Source organism: Trachurus japonicus, chromosome 21 (genome assembly GCF_045865225.1).
Source record: "Trachurus japonicus isolate A0001 chromosome 21, Traja_1.0".
In the NCBI taxonomy this organism is placed as follows: Eukaryota; Metazoa; Chordata; class Actinopteri; order Carangiformes; family Carangidae; genus Trachurus; species Trachurus japonicus.
In genome coordinates, this window is record NC_140927.1 from 899,180 (window position 1) to 915,597 (window position 16,418).

The window sequence follows — 16,418 nt, forward strand, 5'->3', positions numbered from 1 at the left end:
AAATAGAAAGCTCTAACTCTTCACAGTGTAAATCAAAGCACCTAGCCAAAAGTATGTGGCATAGTTGTGGCCACAGGAAGCGACCAATGTGACATGAACATGATATTTACGATATGACCAGAGTTTGTGAAACACTGAAAAACGGAAGGCAGGAGCTGGTAAATATACTGGGTCTTCAAACATTTGGTAAACCCACTCGCCGTGATCGTATAGTGGTTAGTACTCTGCGTTGTGGCCGCAGCAACCCCGGTTCGAATCCGGGTCACGGCAACTTTGCACAGACAAGTTGTTTTACTTCCCGCCGTCCTCGACATCACTTGTTGACCCTCTATGCTGTGACAACTCAGGTGATCCAGCAAGCTGGTCCACAGAGGGCTAGTGGCGCAATGGATAACGCGTCTGACTACGGATCAGAAGATTCTAGGTTCGACTCCTGGCTAGCTCGGTCAACGCTTTAACTGGTCCCTGGTCTGTCCATAAGTTAATCGAATCGAAAACTCGAACTCTTCACAACGTAAATCAAAACACCAAGCCAAAAGTAAGTGGCATGGTTGTGGCCACAGGAAGCAACCAATGTGACATGAACGTGATATTTAGGATATGACTTGAGTTTGTGAAGCACTGAAAAACAGAAGGCAGGAGCTGGTAAATATGCTGGGTCTTCAAACATTAGATAAACCCACTCGCCGTGATCGTATAGCGCTTAGTACTCTGCGTTGTGGCCGCAGCAACCCCGGTTCGAATCCGGGTCACAGCAACTTTGCGCAGACAAGTTTTTTTACTTCCCGCCGTTCCCGACATCACTTATTTACAACTGTTGACCCTCTATGCTGTGACAACTCAGGTGATTCAGCAAGCTGGTCCACAGAGGGCTAGTGGCGCAATGGATAACACGTCTGACTACGGATCAGAAGATTCTAGGTTCGACTCCTGGCTATCTCGGTCAACGCTTTAACTGGTCCCTGGTCTGTCCATAAGTTAATCGAATCGAAAACTCGAACTCTTCACAACGTAAATCAAAACACCAAGCCAAAAGTAAGTGGCATGGTTGTGGCCACAGGAAGCAACCAATGTGATATTTAGGATATGACTTGAGTTTGTGAAGCACTGAAAAACAGAAGGCAGGAGCTGGTAAATATGCTGGGTCTTCAAACATTAGATAAACCCACTCGCTGTGATCGTATAGCGCTTAGTACTCTGCGTTGTGGCCGCAGCAACCCCGGTTCGAATCCGGGTCACAGCAACTTTGCGCAGACAAGTTTTTTTACTTCCCGCCGTTCCCAACATCACTTATTTACAACTGTTGACCCTCTATGCTGTGACAACTCAGGTGATTCAGCAAGCTGGTCCACAGAGGGCTAGTGGCGCAATGGATAACGCGTCTGACTACGGATCAGAAGATTCTAGGTTCGACTCCTGGCTAGCTCGGTCAACGCTTTAACTGGTCCCTGGTCTGTCCATAAGTTAATCGAATCGAAAACTCGAACTCTTCACAACGTAAATCAAAACACCAAGCCAAAAGTAAGTGGCATGGTTGTGGCCACAGGAAGCAACCAATGTGACATGAACGTGATATTTAGGATATGACTTGAGTTTGTGAAGCACTGAAAAACAGAAGGCAGGAGCTGGTAAATATGCTGGGTCTTCAAACATTAGATAAACCCACTCGCCGTGATCGTATAGCGCTTAGTACTCTGCGTTGTGGCCGCAGCAACCCCGGTTCGAATCCGGGTCACAGCAACTTTGCGCAGACAAGTTTTTTTTACTTCCCGCCGTTCCCGACATCACTTATTTACAACTGTTGACCCTCTATGCTGTGACAACTCAGGTGATTCAGCAAGCTGGTCCACAGAGGGCTAGTGGCGCAATGGATAACGCGTCTGACTACGGATCAGAAGATTCTAGGTTCGACTCCTGGCTAGCTCGGTCAAACCTTTAACTGGTCATATGTCTGTCCATAACTTAATCAAATAGAAAGCTCTAACTCTTCACAAAGTAAATCAAAGCACCTAGCCAAAAGTAAGTGGCATAGTTGTGGCCACAGGAAGCAACCAATGTGACATGAACGTGATATTTAGGATATGACTTGAGTTTGTGAAGCACTGAAAAACAGAAGTCAGGAGCTGGTAAATATACTGGGTCTTCAAACATTTGATAAACCCACTTGCCGTGATCGTATAGTGGTTAGTACTCTGCGTTGTGGCCGCAGCAACCCCGGTTCGAATCCGGGTCACGGCAACTTTGCACAGACAAGTTGTTTTACTTCCCGCCGTCCTCGACATCACTTGTTGACCCTCTATGCTGTGACAACTCAGGTGATCCAGCAAGCTGGTCCACAGAGGGCTAGTGGAGCAATGGATAACGCGTCTGACTACGGATCAGAAGATTCTAGGTTCGACTCCTGGCTAGCTCGGTCAACGCTTTAACTGGTCCCTGGTCTGTCCATAAGTTAATCGAATCGAAAACTCGAACTCTTCACAACGTAAATCAAAACACCAAGCCAAAAGTAAGTGGCATGGTTGTGGCCACAGGAAGCAACCAATGTGACATGAACGTGATATTTAGGATATGACTTGAGTTTGTGAAGCACTGAAAAACAGAAGGCAGGAGCTGGTAAATATGCTGGGTCTTCAAACATTAGATAAACCCACTCGCCGTGATCGTATAGCGCTTAGTACTCTGCGTTGTGGCCGCAGCAACCCCGGTTCGAATCCGGGTCACAGCAACTTTGCGCAGACAAGTTTTTTTACTTCCCGCCGTTCCCGACATCACTTATTTACAACTGTTGACCCTCTATGCTGTGACAACTCAGGTGATTCAGCAAGCTGGTCCACAGAGGGCTAGTGGCGCAATGGATAACACGTCTGACTACGGATCAGAAGATTCTAGGTTCGACTCCTGGCTATCTCGGTCAACGCTTTAACTGGTCCCTGGTCTGTCCATAAGTTAATCGAATCGAAAACTCGAACTCTTCACAACGTAAATCAAAACACCAAGCCAAAAGTAAGTGGCATGGTTGTGGCCACAGGAAGCAACCAATGTGATATTTAGGATATGACTTGAGTTTGTGAAGCACTGAAAAACAGAAGGCAGGAGCTGGTAAATATGCTGGGTCTTCAAACATTAGATAAACCCACTCGCTGTGATCGTATAGCGCTTAGTACTCTGCGTTGTGGCCGCAGCAACCCCGGTTCGAATCCGGGTCACAGCAACTTTGCGCAGACAAGTTTTTTTACTTCCCGCCGTTCCCAACATCACTTATTTACAACTGTTGACCCTCTATGCTGTGACAACTCAGGTGATTCAGCAAGCTGGTCCACAGAGGGCTAGTGGCGCAATGGATAACGCGTCTGACTACGGATCAGAAGATTCTAGGTTCGACTCCTGGCTAGCTCGGTCAACGCTTTAACTGTTCCTGGTCTGTCCATAAGTTAATCGAATCGAAAACTCGAACTCTTCACAACGTAAATCAAAACACCAAGCCAAAAGTAAGTGGCATGGTTGTGGCCACAGGAAGCAACCAATGTGACATGAACGTGATATTTAGGATATGACTTGAGTTTGTGAAGCACTGAAAAACAGAAGGCAGGAGCTGGTAAATATGCTGGGTCTTCAAACAGTAGATAAACCCACTCGCCGTGATCGTATAGCGCTTAGTACTCTGCGTTGTGGCCGCAGCAACCCCGGTTCGAATCCGGGTCACAGCAACTTTGCGCAGACAAGTTTTTTTTACTTCCCGCCGTTCCCGACATCACTTATTTACAACTGTTGACCCTCTATGCTGTGACAACTCAGGTGATTCAGCAAGCTGGTCCACAGAGGGCTAGTGGCGCAATGGATAACGCGTCTGACTACGGATCAGAAGATTCTAGGTTCGACTCCTGGCTAGCTCGGTCAAACCTTTAACTGGTCATATGTCTGTCCATAACTTAATCAAATAGAAAGCTCTAACTCTTCACAAAGTAAATCAAAGCACCTAGCCAAAAGTAAGTGGCATAGTTGTGGCCACAGGAAGCAACCAATGTGACATGAACGTGATATTTAGGATATGACTTGAGTTTGTGAAGCACTGAAAAACAGAAGTCAGGAGCTGGTAAATATACTGGGTCTTCAAACATTTGATAAACCCACTTGCCGTGATCGTATAGTGGTTAGTACTCTGCGTTGTGGCCGCAGCAACCCCGGTTCGAATCCGGGTCACGGCAACTTTGCACAGACAAGTTGTTTTACTTCCCGCCGTCCTCGACATCACTTGTTGACCCTCTATGCTGTGACAACTCAGGTGATCCAGCAAGCTGGTCCACAGAGGGCTAGTGGAGCAATGGATAACGCGTCTGACTACGGATCAGAAGATTCTAGGTTCGACTCCTGGCTAGCTCGGTCAACGCTTTAACTGGTCCCTGGTCTGTCCATAAGTTAATCGAATCGAAAACTCGAACTCTTCACAACGTAAATCAAAACACCAAGCCAAAAGTAAGTGGCATGGTTGTGGCCACAGGAAGCAACCAATGTGACATGAACGTGATATTTAGGATATGACTTGAGTTTGTGAAGCACTGAAAAACAGAAGGCAGGAGCTGGTAAATATGCTGGGTCTTCAAACATTAGATAAACCCACTCGCCGTGATCGTATAGCGCTTAGTACTCTGCGTTGTGGCCGCAGCAACCCCGGTTCGAATCCGGGTCACAGCAACTTTGCGCAGACAAGTTTTTTTACTTCCCGCCGTTCCCGACATCACTTATTTACAACTGTTGACCCTCTATGCTGTGACAACTCAGGTGATTCAGCAAGCTGGTCCACAGAGGGCTAGTGGCGCAATGGATAACACGTCTGACTACGGATCAGAAGATTCTAGGTTCGACTCCTGGCTATCTCGGTCAACGCTTTAACTGGTCCCTGGTCTGTCCATAAGTTAATCGAATCGAAAACTCGAACTCTTCACAACGTAAATCAAAACACCAAGCCAAAAGTAAGTGGCATGGTTGTGGCCACAGGAAGCAACCAATGTGATATTTAGGATATGACTTGAGTTTGTGAAGCACTGAAAAACAGAAGGCAGGAGCTGGTAAATATGCTGGGTCTTCAAACATTAGATAAACCCACTCGCTGTGATCGTATAGCGCTTAGTACTCTGCGTTGTGGCCGCAGCAACCCCGGTTCGAATCCGGGTCACAGCAACTTTGCGCAGACAAGTTTTTTTACTTCCCGCCGTTCCCAACATCACTTATTTACAACTGTTGACCCTCTATGCTGTGACAACTCAGGTGATTCAGCAAGCTGGTCCACAGAGGGCTAGTGGCGCAATGGATAACGCGTCTGACTACGGATCAGAAGATTCTAGGTTCGACTCCTGGCTAGCTCGGTCAACGCTTTAACTGGTCCCTGGTCTGTCCATAAGTTAATCGAATCGAAAACTCGAACTCTTCACAACGTAAATCAAAACACCAAGCCAAAAGTAAGTGGCATGGTTGTGGCCACAGGAAGCAACCAATGTGACATGAACGTGATATTTAGGATATGACTTGAGTTTGTGAAGCACTGAAAAACAGAAGGCAGGAGCTGGTAAATATGCTGGGTCTTCAAACATTAGATAAACCCACTCGCCGTGATCGTATAGCGCTTAGTACTCTGCGTTGTGGCCGCAGCAACCCCGGTTCGAATCCGGGTCACAGCAACTTTGCGCAGACAAGTTTTTTTTACTTCCCGCCGTTCCCGACATCACTTATTTACAACTGTTGACCCTCTATGCTGTGACAACTCAGGTGATTCAGCAAGCTGGTCCACAGAGGGCTAGTGGCGCAATGGATCACGCGTCTGACTACGGATCAGAAGATTCTAGGTTCGACTCCTGGCTAGCTCGGTCAAACCTTTAACTGGTCATATGTCTGTCCATAACTTAATCAAATAGAAAGCTCTAACTCTTCACAAAGTAAATCAAAGCACCTAGCCAAAAGTAAGTGGCATAGTTGTGGCCACAGGAAGCAACCAATGTGACATGAACGTGATATTTAGGATATGACTTGAGTTTGTGAAGCACTGAAAAACAGAAGTCAGGAGCTGGTAAATATACTGGGTCTTCAAACATTTGATAAACCCACTTGCCGTGATCGTATAGTGGTTAGTACTCTGCGTTGTGGCCGCAGCAACCCCGGTTCGAATCCGGGTCACGGCAACTTTGCACAGACAAGTTGTTTTACTTCCCGCCGTCCTCGACATCACTTGTTGACCCTCTATGCTGTGACAACTCAGGTGATCCAGCAAGCTGGTCCACAGAGGGCTAGTGGAGCAATGGATAACGCGTCTGACTACGGATCAGAAGATTCTAGGTTCGACTCCTGGCTAGCTCGGTCAACGCTTTAACTGGTCCCTGGTCTGTCCATAAGTTAATCGAATCGAAAACTCGAACTCTTCACAACGTAAATCAAAACACCAAGCCAAAAGTAAGTGGCATGGTTGTGGCCACAGGAAGCAACCAATGTGACATGAACGTGATATTTAGGATATGACTTGAGTTTGTGAAGCACTGAAAAACAGAAGGCAGGAGCTGGTAAATATGCTGGGTCTTCAAACATTAGATAAACCCACTCGCCGTGATCGTATAGCGCTTAGTACTCTGCGTTGTGGCCGCAGCAACCCCGGTTCGAATCCGGGTCACAGCAACTTTGCGCAGACAAGTTTTTTTACTTCCCGCCGTTCCCGACATCACTTATTTACAACTGTTGACCCTCTATGCTGTGACAACTCAGGTGATTCAGCAAGCTGGTCCACAGAGGGCTAGTGGCGCAATGGATAACGCGTCTGACTACGGATCAGAAGATTCTAGGTTCGACTCCTGGCTAGCTCGGTCAAACCTTTAACTGGTCATATGTCTGTCCATAACTTAATCAAATAGAAAGCTCTAACTCTTCACAAAGTGAATCAAAGCACCTAGCCAAAAGTAAGTGGCATAGTTGTGGCCACAGGAAGCAACCAATGTGACATGAACGTGATATTTAGGATATGACTTGAGTTTGTGAAGCACTGAAAAACAGAAGTCAGGAGCTGGTAAATATACTGGGTCTTCAAACATTTGATAAACCCACTTGCCGTGATCGTATAGTGGTTAGTACTCTGCGTTGTGGCCGCAGCAACCCCGGTTCGAATCCGGGTCACGGCAACTTTGCACAGACAAGTTGTTTTACTTCCCGCCGTCCTCGACATCACTTGTTGACCCTCTATGCTGTGACAACTCAGGTGATCCAGCAAGCTGGTCCACAGAGGGCTAGTGGAGCAATGGATAACGCGTCTGACTACGGATCAGAAGATTCTAGGTTCGACTCCTGGCTAGCTCGGTCAACGCTTTAACTGGTCCCTGGTCTGTCCATAAGTTAATCGAATCGAAAACTCGAACTCTTCACAACGTAAATCAAAACACCAAGCCAAAAGTAAGTGGCATGGTTGTGGCCACAGGAAGCAACCAATGTGACATGAACGTGATATTTAGGATATGACTTGAGTTTGTGAAGCACTGAAAAACAGAAGGCAGGAGCTGGTAAATATGCTGGGTCTTCAAACATTAGATAAACCCACTCGCCGTGATCGTATAGCGCTTAGTACTCTGCGTTGTGGCCGCAGCAACCCCGGTTCGAATCCGGGTCACAGCAACTTTGCGCAGACAAGTTTTTTTACTTCCCGCCGTTCCCGACATCACTTATTTACAACTGTTGACCCTCTATGCTGTGACAACTCAGGTGATTCAGCAAGCTGGTCCACAGAGGGCTAGTGGCGCAATGGATAACGCGTCTGACTACGGATCAGAAGATTCTAGGTTCGACTCCTGGCTAGCTCGGTCAACGCTTTAACTGGTCCCTGGTCTGTCCATAAGTTAATCGAATCGAAAACTCGAACTCTTCACAACGTAAATCAAAACACCAAGCCAAAAGTAAGTGGCATGGTTGTGGCCACAGGAAGCAACCAATGTGACATGAACGTGATATTTAGGATATGACTTGAGTTTGTGAAGCACTGAAAAACAGAAGGCAGGAGCTGGTAAATATGCTGGGTCTTCAAACATTAGATAAACCCACTCGCCGTGATTGTATAGCGCTTAGTACTCTGCGTTGTGGCCGCAGCAACCCCGGTTCGAATCCGGGTCACAGCAACTTTGCGCAGACAAGTATTTTTACTTCCCGCCGTTCCCGACATCACTTATTTACAACTGTTGACCCTCTATGCTGTGACAACTCAGGTGATTCAGCAAGCTGGTCCACAGAGGGCTAGTGGCGCAATGGATAACGCGTCTGACTACGGATCAGAAGATTCTAGGTTCGACTCCTGGCTAGCTCGGTCAAACCTTTAACTGGTCATATGTCTGTCCATAACTTAATCAAATAGAAAGCTCTAACTCTTCACAAAGTAAATCAAAGCACCTAGCCAAAAGTAAGTGGCATAGTTGTGGCCACAGGAAGCAACCAATGTGACATGAACGTGATATTTAGGATATGACTTGAGTTTGTGAAGCACTGAAAAACAGAAGTCAGGAGCTGGTAAATATACTGGGTCTTCAAACATTTGATAAACCCACTTGCCGTGATCGTATAGTGGTTAGTACTCTGCGTTGTGGCCGCAGCAACCCCGGTTCGAATCCGGGTCACGGCAACTTTGCACAGACAAGTTGTTTTACTTCCCGCCGTCCTCGACATCACTTGTTGACCCTCTATGCTGTGACAACTCAGGTGATCCAGCAAGCTGGTCCACAGAGGGCTAGTGGCGCAATGGATAACGCGTCTGACTACGGATCAGAAGATTCTAGGTTCGACTCCTGGCTAGCTCGGTCAACGCTTTAATTGGTCCCTGGTCTGTCCATAAGTTAATCGAATCGAAAACTCGAACTCTTCACAACGTAAATCAAAACACCAAGCCAAAAGTAAGTGGCATGGTTGTGGCCACAGGAAGAAACCAATGTGACATGAACGTGATATTTAGGATATGACTTGAGTTTGTGAAGCACTGAAAAACAGAAGGCAGGAGCTGGTAAATATGCTGGGTCTTCAAACATTAGATAAACCCACTCGCCGTGATCGTATAGCGCTTAGTACTCTGCGTTGTGGCCGCAGCAACCCCGGTTCGAATCCGGGTCACAGCAACTTTGCGCAGACAAGTTTTTTTACTTCCCGCCGTTCCCGACATCACTTATTTACAACTGTTGACCCTCTATGCTGTGACAACTCAGGTGATTCAGCAAGCTGGTCCACAGAGGGCTAGTGGCGCAATGGATAACGCGTCTGACTACGGATCAGAAGATTCTAGGTTCGACTCCTGGCTAGCTCGGTCAAACCTTTAACTGGTCATATGTCTGTCCATAACTTAATCAAATAGAAAGCTCTAACTCTTCACAAAGTGAATCAAAGCACCTAGCCAAAAGTAAGTGGCATAGTTGTGGCCACAGGAAGCAACCAATGTGACATGAACGTGATATTTAGGATATGACTTGAGTTTGTGAAGCACTGAAAAACAGAAGTCAGGAGCTGGTAAATATACTGGGTCTTCAAACATTTGATAAACCCACTTGCCGTGATCGTATAGTGGTTAGTACTCTGCGTTGTGGCCGCAGCAACCCCGGTTCGAATCCGGGTCACGGCAACTTTGCACAGACAAGTTGTTTTACTTCCCGCCGTCCTCGACATCACTTGTTGACCCTCTATGCTGTGACAACTCAGGTGATCCAGCAAGCTGGTCCACAGAGGGCTAGTGGAGCAATGGATAACGCGTCTGACTACGGATCAGAAGATTCTAGGTTCGACTCCTGGCTAGCTCGGTCAACGCTTTAACTGGTCCCTGGTCTGTCCATAAGTTAATCGAATCGAAAACTCGAACTCTTCACAACGTAAATCAAAACACCAAGCCAAAAGTAAGTGGCATGGTTGTGGCCACAGGAAGCAACCAATGTGACATGAACGTGATATTTAGGATATGACTTGAGTTTGTGAAGCACTGAAAAACAGAAGGCAGGAGCTGGTAAATATGCTGGGTCTTCAAACATTAGATAAACCCACTCGCCGTGATCGTATAGCGCTTAGTACTCTGCGTTGTGGCCGCAGCAACCCCGGTTCGAATCCGGGTCACAGCAACTTTGCGCAGACAAGTTTTTTTACTTCCCGCCGTTCCCGACATCACTTATTTACAACTGTTGACCCTCTATGCTGTGACAACTCAGGTGATTCAGCAAGCTGGTCCACAGAGGGCTAGTGGCGCAATGGATAACGCGTCTGACTACGGATCAGAAGATTCTAGGTTCGACTCCTGGCTAGCTCGGTCAACGCTTTAACTGGTCCCTGGTCTGTCCATAAGTTAATCGAATCGAAAACTCGAACTCTTCACAACGTAAATCAAAACACCAAGCCAAAAGTAAGTGGCATGGTTGTGGCCACAGGAAGCAACCAATGTGACATGAACGTGATATTTAGGATATGACTTGAGTTTGTGAAGCACTGAAAAACAGAAGGCAGGAGCTGGTAAATATGCTGGGTCTTCAAACATTAGATAAACCCACTCGCCGTGATCGTATAGCGCTTAGTACTCTGCGTTGTGGCCGCAGCAACCCCGGTTCGAATCCGGGTCACAGCAACTTTGCGCAGACAAGTATTTTTACTTCCCGCCGTTCCCGACATCACTTATTTACAACTGTTGACCCTCTATGCTGTGACAACTCAGGTGATTCAGCACGCTGGTCCACAGAGGGCTAGTGGCGCAATGGATAACGCGTCTGACTACGGATCAGAAGATTCTAGGTTCGACTCCTGGCTAGCTCGGTCAAACCTTTAACTGGTCATATGTCTGTCCATAACTTAATCAAATAGAAAGCTCTAACTCTTCACAAAGTAAATCAAAGCACCTAGCCAAAAGTAAGTGGCATAGTTGTGGCCACAGGAAGCAACCAATGTGACATGAACGTGATATTTAGGATATGACTTGAGTTTGTGAAGCACTGAAAAACAGAAGTCAGGAGCTGGTAAATATACTGGGTCTTCAAACATTTGATAAACCCACTTGCCGTGATCGTATAGTGGTTAGTACTCTGCGTTGTGGCCGCAGCAACCCCGGTTCGAATCCGGGTCACGGCAACTTTGCACAGACAAGTTGTTTTACTTCCCGCCGTCCTCGACATCACTTGTTGACCCTCTATGCTGTGACAACTCAGGTGATCCAGCAAGCTGGTCCACAGAGGGCTAGTGGCGCAATGGATAACGCGTCTGACTACGGATCAGAAGATTCTAGGTTCGACTCCTGGCTAGCTCGGTCAACGCTTTAATTGGTCCCTGGTCTGTCCATAAGTTAATCGAATCGAAAACTCGAACTCTTCACAACGTAAATCAAAACACCAAGCCAAAAGTAAGTGGCATGGTTGTGGCCACAGGAAGAAACCAATGTGACATGAACATGATATTTAGGATATGACTTGAGTTTGTGAAGCACTGAAAAACAGAAGGCAGGAGCTGGTAAATATGCTGGGTCTTCAAACATTAGATAAACCCACTCGCCGTGATCGTATAGCGCTTAGTACTCTGCGTTGTGGCCGCAGCAACCCCGGTTCGAATCCGGGTCACAGCAACTTTGCGCAGACAAGTTTTTTTACTTCCCGCCGTTCCCGACATCACTTATTTACAACTGTTGACCCTCTATGCTGTGACAACTCAGGTGATTCAGCAAGCTGGTCCATAGAGGGCTAGTGGCGCAATGGATAACGCGTCTGACTACGGATCAGAAGATTCTAGGTTCGACTCCTGGCTAGCTCGGTCAAACCTTTAACTGGTCATATGTCTGTCCATAACTTAATCAAATAGAAAGCTCTAACTCTTCACAAAGTAAATCAAAGCACCTAGCCAAAGTGGCATAGTTGTGGCCACAGGAAGCAACCAATGTGACATGAACGTGATATTTAGGATATGACTTGAGTTTGTGAAGCACTGAAAAACAGAAGTCAGGAGCTGGTAAATATACTAGGTCTTCAAACATTTGATAAACCCACTCGCCGTGATCGTATAGTGGTTAGTACTCTGCGTTGTGGCCGCAGCAACCCCGGTTCGAATCCGGGTCACGGCAACTTTGCACAGACAAGTTGTTTTACTTCCCGTCGTCCTCAACATCACTTTGTAATATACAACTGTTGACCCTCTATGCTGTGACAACTCAGGTGATCCAGCAAGCTGGTCCACAGAGGGCTAGTGGCGCAATGGATAACGCGTCTGACTACGGATCAGAAAATTCTAGGTTCGACTCCTGGCTAGCTCGGTCAACCCTTTAACTGGTCCCTGGTCTGTCCATAAGTTAATCGAATCAAAAACTCGAACTCTTCACAACGTAAATCAAAACACCAAGCCAAAAGTAAGTGGCATGGTTGTGGCCACAGGAAGCAACCAATGTGACATGAACGTGATATTTAGGATATGACTCGAGTTTGTGAAGCACTGAAAAACAGAAGTCAGGAGCTGGTAAATATGCTGGGTCTTCAAACATTGTATTGTGTACACGTGCTTTTGTTGTAGTTTATTAACGCTGCTGTCGGCACGAGTGGACGAGGCAGCATGCATTCGTTTTGTTTGTTTTTTTTTCTTCCGTGCATGTCCGCGGTCCTCTACGAAGAATGCAACCATTGCATCCACCTGTTTTGCCCATGGTTTTGCCCATGGACGAGCCGGACTCGTCATCAACAGCGCACCATCACCTAGACTGCAGGGAGCCCGGACAGCTGATCTCTTGACTCTGTCGCCTGTCAGCATGCACGCACGCTCCCGTCACATGTGAAGCAGAATGAGGGTCAAGTAGCTATCCCATCTAGAAAAAGTGGCACTTTCTGCTGTTTATTTGAATAGGAATTATTGAAAGACAAAATGCAATTTACATATGGAAATCCCACAAGCCCCGCCCCCTTGACATTTCGACACTCCATTTTTTTTGTTGAGGGGAGCATGTGTCGATTTTTTGTCGATTTGTCGATTTGTTTTCTAGGTTCGACTCCTGGCTAGCTCGGTCAACCCTTTAACTGGTCATGTCTGTCCAAAACAAGCTAAGTGGATAATTCAGGGCATTTTTTCACGATGGTGCTGGTGATTTAAGGGGACCTGCTTTCCAATGGTGTGAAGCCTTGGTGCACCTTGTTGCAGTTCTGTTTTCTGTGAGTTTAAGATGAAATTTCAGACTTATTTGTGTTATGTGCCATCAGATCTAATCCCTTAAAGGGACGTTGTTGTAACTTCTCCTGTTATCTATTCACGAAAATCGATAATTTCGTTCAAATGTATGTTTTTCACTAATCAGTAATCCCCCCCTTCAACAAATGAAGTGTTCCGGTAAGCTCTGAATTTGTCGTTCATATCATTCATATATCGAGCAGGCTCGCTCGGTGCTGGCTGCCATGTTGTGTCGCCATTAGGGGTGTGACGATACACTCATCTCACGAGATGAGATGAGACACGAGATCGAGACGAGACGAGATTTTAAGAAAACTACAATGACAAAATATATGACTGGACCAGCAGACTTTTATTTAACCGAGTTGCACTTGCATTTTGAAATGTTTTACAGTATTATAACTCTTTACATGCATGATGTAAGCATGAGCTTTAAATAAATTTCTTCTTCCACAAATTGAAATTAAAACTAAAATTTATAAAAGTTAAAATAAATTAAATAAAATTGAATATTTATTTCTTTTTTTCAAGTGCAAACAATATTAGTAGCAGTGTTTCCTCTAGGATTTTTTTTAAGTAGTGGCAGCTACTCTGTGCTGCATTCACGTGCAGTCGGGCAGATGGCCGTCGGTAACAAACAGGTGTTGAGAGAAACTCGATAAAATTTCACGTGAATGCAGCATGAAAAATATGATTGAGTTGCTTTCGATTTACAACCGCAACGCTAGATGGGAGTAATTCCTACACAATGTACCTTTAAATTAATTAGTGATCAGTATAGTATCAACAGAGTAATGTCTTTGTTCCTATGACTTTGTCCTTGGAGCATGTTTTACGGATGGCCTTTTTATCCTCAACAGCATCACAGTGTGGGAGTTTGGGGCCTTTATACAAGTATGATCTCTGAGTTTGCTGCCCACTTGTCTCTAAATATAGATCTATACATCAAAAATAGCTCACTGCTGTGTCTGGAGTGACTTGATCTGGGCTGGAGTTGAGGGAGTGGGTCATACTGGGCAAAGATCTGTGAATGATGTCTTTTCTAGTGGTCACAGTTTAACCTCAGACATTCAGCCCAAAATAGTGTTTGCATTGTTTTTCAAGGAGATGTGGCCTCCAAATTTTCAGTGTATCTGTGTCTGTCAGTCAGTATTAGTGATACTAACATACAGTATGTAGTGGTAACTGGTTGGTTTGCTGTAAGTCGTGATGTAGCTGTCATTCTGCACTACAAGTGACATTATGCCCATGTTTGTCATTATGTACTGTGAAACTCTGCAAGATGACTGTGCACCGATGCCACGCCTAGCCTTCTTTCATGCAGTAGTAATATCTTTGACCAATTACAAATCTAAATGTCAACCCGATTGTTTTAGTTTTGGGATGTTCCCATCAACCAAGATTCTTTTTTCTTTTTCTTTTGACATCAGTTCATTACACACCTCAGTGCTCACCATGCTACCTGAGTTCTGTGTAGGCACCAGCTGTCAGCTATTGACAAATCACCAGCACAACTACAGTTGTTTCAGTTTTTGCGGAAGAAAAACTATTTTTCCAATGAATGTCAGAATGAACAGAGCCTCCTGAGGTCATCACATAGCTGCGTGGCAAAAGCTAATGGGGATCTAAATAAACAAAACAAAAAACATAAACACTAGGTCTATGGGAAAAAAATGCAGTTATTTTAGCAGATAGGCCTATTGTGATATGCAACTGTGATAGAGTATATGCTTTGTAGGCTCTGTAGCACCACTATCCTCCCATTGCTAACAACAGTGTGATTTTGATTATATTTTGATTAATTATGCAGCACTAATGAACACAACCCTGGTGTGTTTATTTACACTGTGTGGCAGCAGCCACTGACTTAGGCTGCAGGAGAGCAGAAAAAATGATTATGATCCGGAATATAATAGGACCACAGAGAATAACAGACATTTAAAATAAAAAGGTTCATGCATATTCAATGCTATACACATAATAATCATATGTTTATAATGCAAATAATATGATAGACGTTGGGACATGATTTGATTCCTTAAGAAGTCTCACTGTTGGATTTGTTGTTGATAAAGAAACATTTTATTTCTGGTTTTACAGCAGTTTTACAGAGTGGTGGTTCTTCCTTCACAAACTATCTTTGGCCAATAGCAGTGTGCAGAGAGCACATAAAGCAGAAGCTGAGCTTAACTTTGGCCTCTGGCACAATTAATTTTAATATTAGTGACAGCTGATATGACATGTCCAACAAGTCCTTAGAGGTTGTTTTGTTTATCTCTACACTCTGATATGACTCATTAGAATACCTCCTGAAATAGTGCCCCTGTGGCTGCAGGCGCACCAGACCTTTGTCATAATGGTGACAGTAATAAACATGCAGTTCAGCTTCGGGAACAGTCATGTTTTATTTGCTTCAGACCCCGAAACCATTTGGTTCAGTTAAGAACCCCTTTGTTGCCATGCTTGCAATAAATGACAACATTATCTAAATTCTGAGACAGTCAACATGAACTGCAAGTATAGACAGACAGACAGACAGGCAGACAGACAGATAGATATTCATCTGTCTAGAACACTTTTACACTACAGCTTTCTCTCCTTTTCAGCTCTACCTGACTTAAAGGGATAGTTCAACATTTGGCAAATTGGCCCATTGCCATAATCCCTATAGTTTTAGGAGTAGTTTTGTTACATTTAATTGTCGGTGCAAGCTATTTTTAGAACAGCAGAGCAGGGCCGCAAGCTGCTCAGAGCTACGCTACAGAGGCTCATGGGATTTCTTGGTTTCCCTCATCAAACTCATCGAATACACAATCCAACAACTCCAAAACGCTCTCGTGGACAAGTTGTGACCTGCATATTCACCACACTATGAGATAATAACAGAACGTTACAAGATGGAGTTGTTTTCAAGGTAAATTCATGCAAAAGCACTGATGTGCGTTCTTGTCGGGGGCAGTTTTTCAGCAAGCAGTCTCTGCATTTGCCTCAAAAACAACTCTGTCTTGTAACATTCCATTATTATCTCATAGCGTGGTGAATGTGCAGGTCACAACTTGTCCCCAAGAGCGTTTTGGAGTTGTTGGATTGTGTATTTGATGAGTTTGATGAGGGAAACCAAAAAAAACCATTAGCTTCCATAGTGTAGCTCTGAGCAGCTTGCGGCTCTCCTCCACCGTTCTAAAAATAGCTTGCACCAACAATTAAAGGTAACAAACCTACTCATAAGACTAACCAAAATGTTGAAC

General features: G+C 45.2%; 1 protein-coding gene and 26 non-coding genes across 28 annotated transcripts in view; all 27 read left to right on the forward strand.

Annotated features, from left to right (window-relative positions):
- The window catches only part of slc4a3 (solute carrier family 4 member 3), a 101,205-nt gene that overhangs the window by 19,294 nt on the left and 65,493 nt on the right, over nucleotides 1–16,418 (forward strand). The gene's annotated exons all lie outside the window — the stretch shown is intronic.
- Nucleotides 199–270, forward strand: trnah-gug (transfer RNA histidin (anticodon GUG)). The gene has a single exon. It is a non-coding gene; the product is annotated as a tRNA-His (tRNA).
- On the forward strand, nucleotides 373–445 carry trnar-acg (transfer RNA arginine (anticodon ACG)). The gene has a single exon. It is a non-coding gene; the product is annotated as a tRNA-Arg (tRNA).
- On the forward strand, nucleotides 1,356–1,428 carry trnar-acg (transfer RNA arginine (anticodon ACG)). Its single transcript has one exon. It is a non-coding gene; the product is annotated as a tRNA-Arg (tRNA).
- trnar-acg (transfer RNA arginine (anticodon ACG)) lies at nucleotides 1,854–1,926 on the forward strand. Its single transcript has one exon. It is a non-coding gene; the product is annotated as a tRNA-Arg (tRNA).
- trnah-gug (transfer RNA histidin (anticodon GUG)) lies at nucleotides 2,167–2,238 on the forward strand. The gene has a single exon. It is a non-coding gene; the product is annotated as a tRNA-His (tRNA).
- On the forward strand, nucleotides 3,324–3,396 carry trnar-acg (transfer RNA arginine (anticodon ACG)). Its single transcript has one exon. It is a non-coding gene; the product is annotated as a tRNA-Arg (tRNA).
- On the forward strand, nucleotides 3,821–3,893 carry trnar-acg (transfer RNA arginine (anticodon ACG)). Its single transcript has one exon. It is a non-coding gene; the product is annotated as a tRNA-Arg (tRNA).
- Nucleotides 4,134–4,205, forward strand: trnah-gug (transfer RNA histidin (anticodon GUG)). Its single transcript has one exon. It is a non-coding gene; the product is annotated as a tRNA-His (tRNA).
- trnar-acg (transfer RNA arginine (anticodon ACG)) lies at nucleotides 5,291–5,363 on the forward strand. The gene has a single exon. It is a non-coding gene; the product is annotated as a tRNA-Arg (tRNA).
- Nucleotides 5,789–5,861, forward strand: trnar-acg (transfer RNA arginine (anticodon ACG)). The gene has a single exon. It is a non-coding gene; the product is annotated as a tRNA-Arg (tRNA).
- Nucleotides 6,102–6,173, forward strand: trnah-gug (transfer RNA histidin (anticodon GUG)). Its single transcript has one exon. It is a non-coding gene; the product is annotated as a tRNA-His (tRNA).
- trnar-acg (transfer RNA arginine (anticodon ACG)) lies at nucleotides 6,773–6,845 on the forward strand. Its single transcript has one exon. It is a non-coding gene; the product is annotated as a tRNA-Arg (tRNA).
- trnah-gug (transfer RNA histidin (anticodon GUG)) lies at nucleotides 7,086–7,157 on the forward strand. The gene has a single exon. It is a non-coding gene; the product is annotated as a tRNA-His (tRNA).
- On the forward strand, nucleotides 7,757–7,829 carry trnar-acg (transfer RNA arginine (anticodon ACG)). Its single transcript has one exon. It is a non-coding gene; the product is annotated as a tRNA-Arg (tRNA).
- Nucleotides 8,254–8,326, forward strand: trnar-acg (transfer RNA arginine (anticodon ACG)). The gene has a single exon. It is a non-coding gene; the product is annotated as a tRNA-Arg (tRNA).
- trnah-gug (transfer RNA histidin (anticodon GUG)) lies at nucleotides 8,567–8,638 on the forward strand. The gene has a single exon. It is a non-coding gene; the product is annotated as a tRNA-His (tRNA).
- trnar-acg (transfer RNA arginine (anticodon ACG)) lies at nucleotides 8,741–8,813 on the forward strand. Its single transcript has one exon. It is a non-coding gene; the product is annotated as a tRNA-Arg (tRNA).
- trnar-acg (transfer RNA arginine (anticodon ACG)) lies at nucleotides 9,238–9,310 on the forward strand. Its single transcript has one exon. It is a non-coding gene; the product is annotated as a tRNA-Arg (tRNA).
- Nucleotides 9,551–9,622, forward strand: trnah-gug (transfer RNA histidin (anticodon GUG)). The gene has a single exon. It is a non-coding gene; the product is annotated as a tRNA-His (tRNA).
- trnar-acg (transfer RNA arginine (anticodon ACG)) lies at nucleotides 10,222–10,294 on the forward strand. The gene has a single exon. It is a non-coding gene; the product is annotated as a tRNA-Arg (tRNA).
- Nucleotides 10,719–10,791, forward strand: trnar-acg (transfer RNA arginine (anticodon ACG)). The gene has a single exon. It is a non-coding gene; the product is annotated as a tRNA-Arg (tRNA).
- On the forward strand, nucleotides 11,032–11,103 carry trnah-gug (transfer RNA histidin (anticodon GUG)). Its single transcript has one exon. It is a non-coding gene; the product is annotated as a tRNA-His (tRNA).
- trnar-acg (transfer RNA arginine (anticodon ACG)) lies at nucleotides 11,206–11,278 on the forward strand. The gene has a single exon. It is a non-coding gene; the product is annotated as a tRNA-Arg (tRNA).
- trnar-acg (transfer RNA arginine (anticodon ACG)) lies at nucleotides 11,703–11,775 on the forward strand. Its single transcript has one exon. It is a non-coding gene; the product is annotated as a tRNA-Arg (tRNA).
- trnah-gug (transfer RNA histidin (anticodon GUG)) lies at nucleotides 12,011–12,082 on the forward strand. Its single transcript has one exon. It is a non-coding gene; the product is annotated as a tRNA-His (tRNA).
- On the forward strand, nucleotides 12,199–12,271 carry trnar-acg (transfer RNA arginine (anticodon ACG)). The gene has a single exon. It is a non-coding gene; the product is annotated as a tRNA-Arg (tRNA).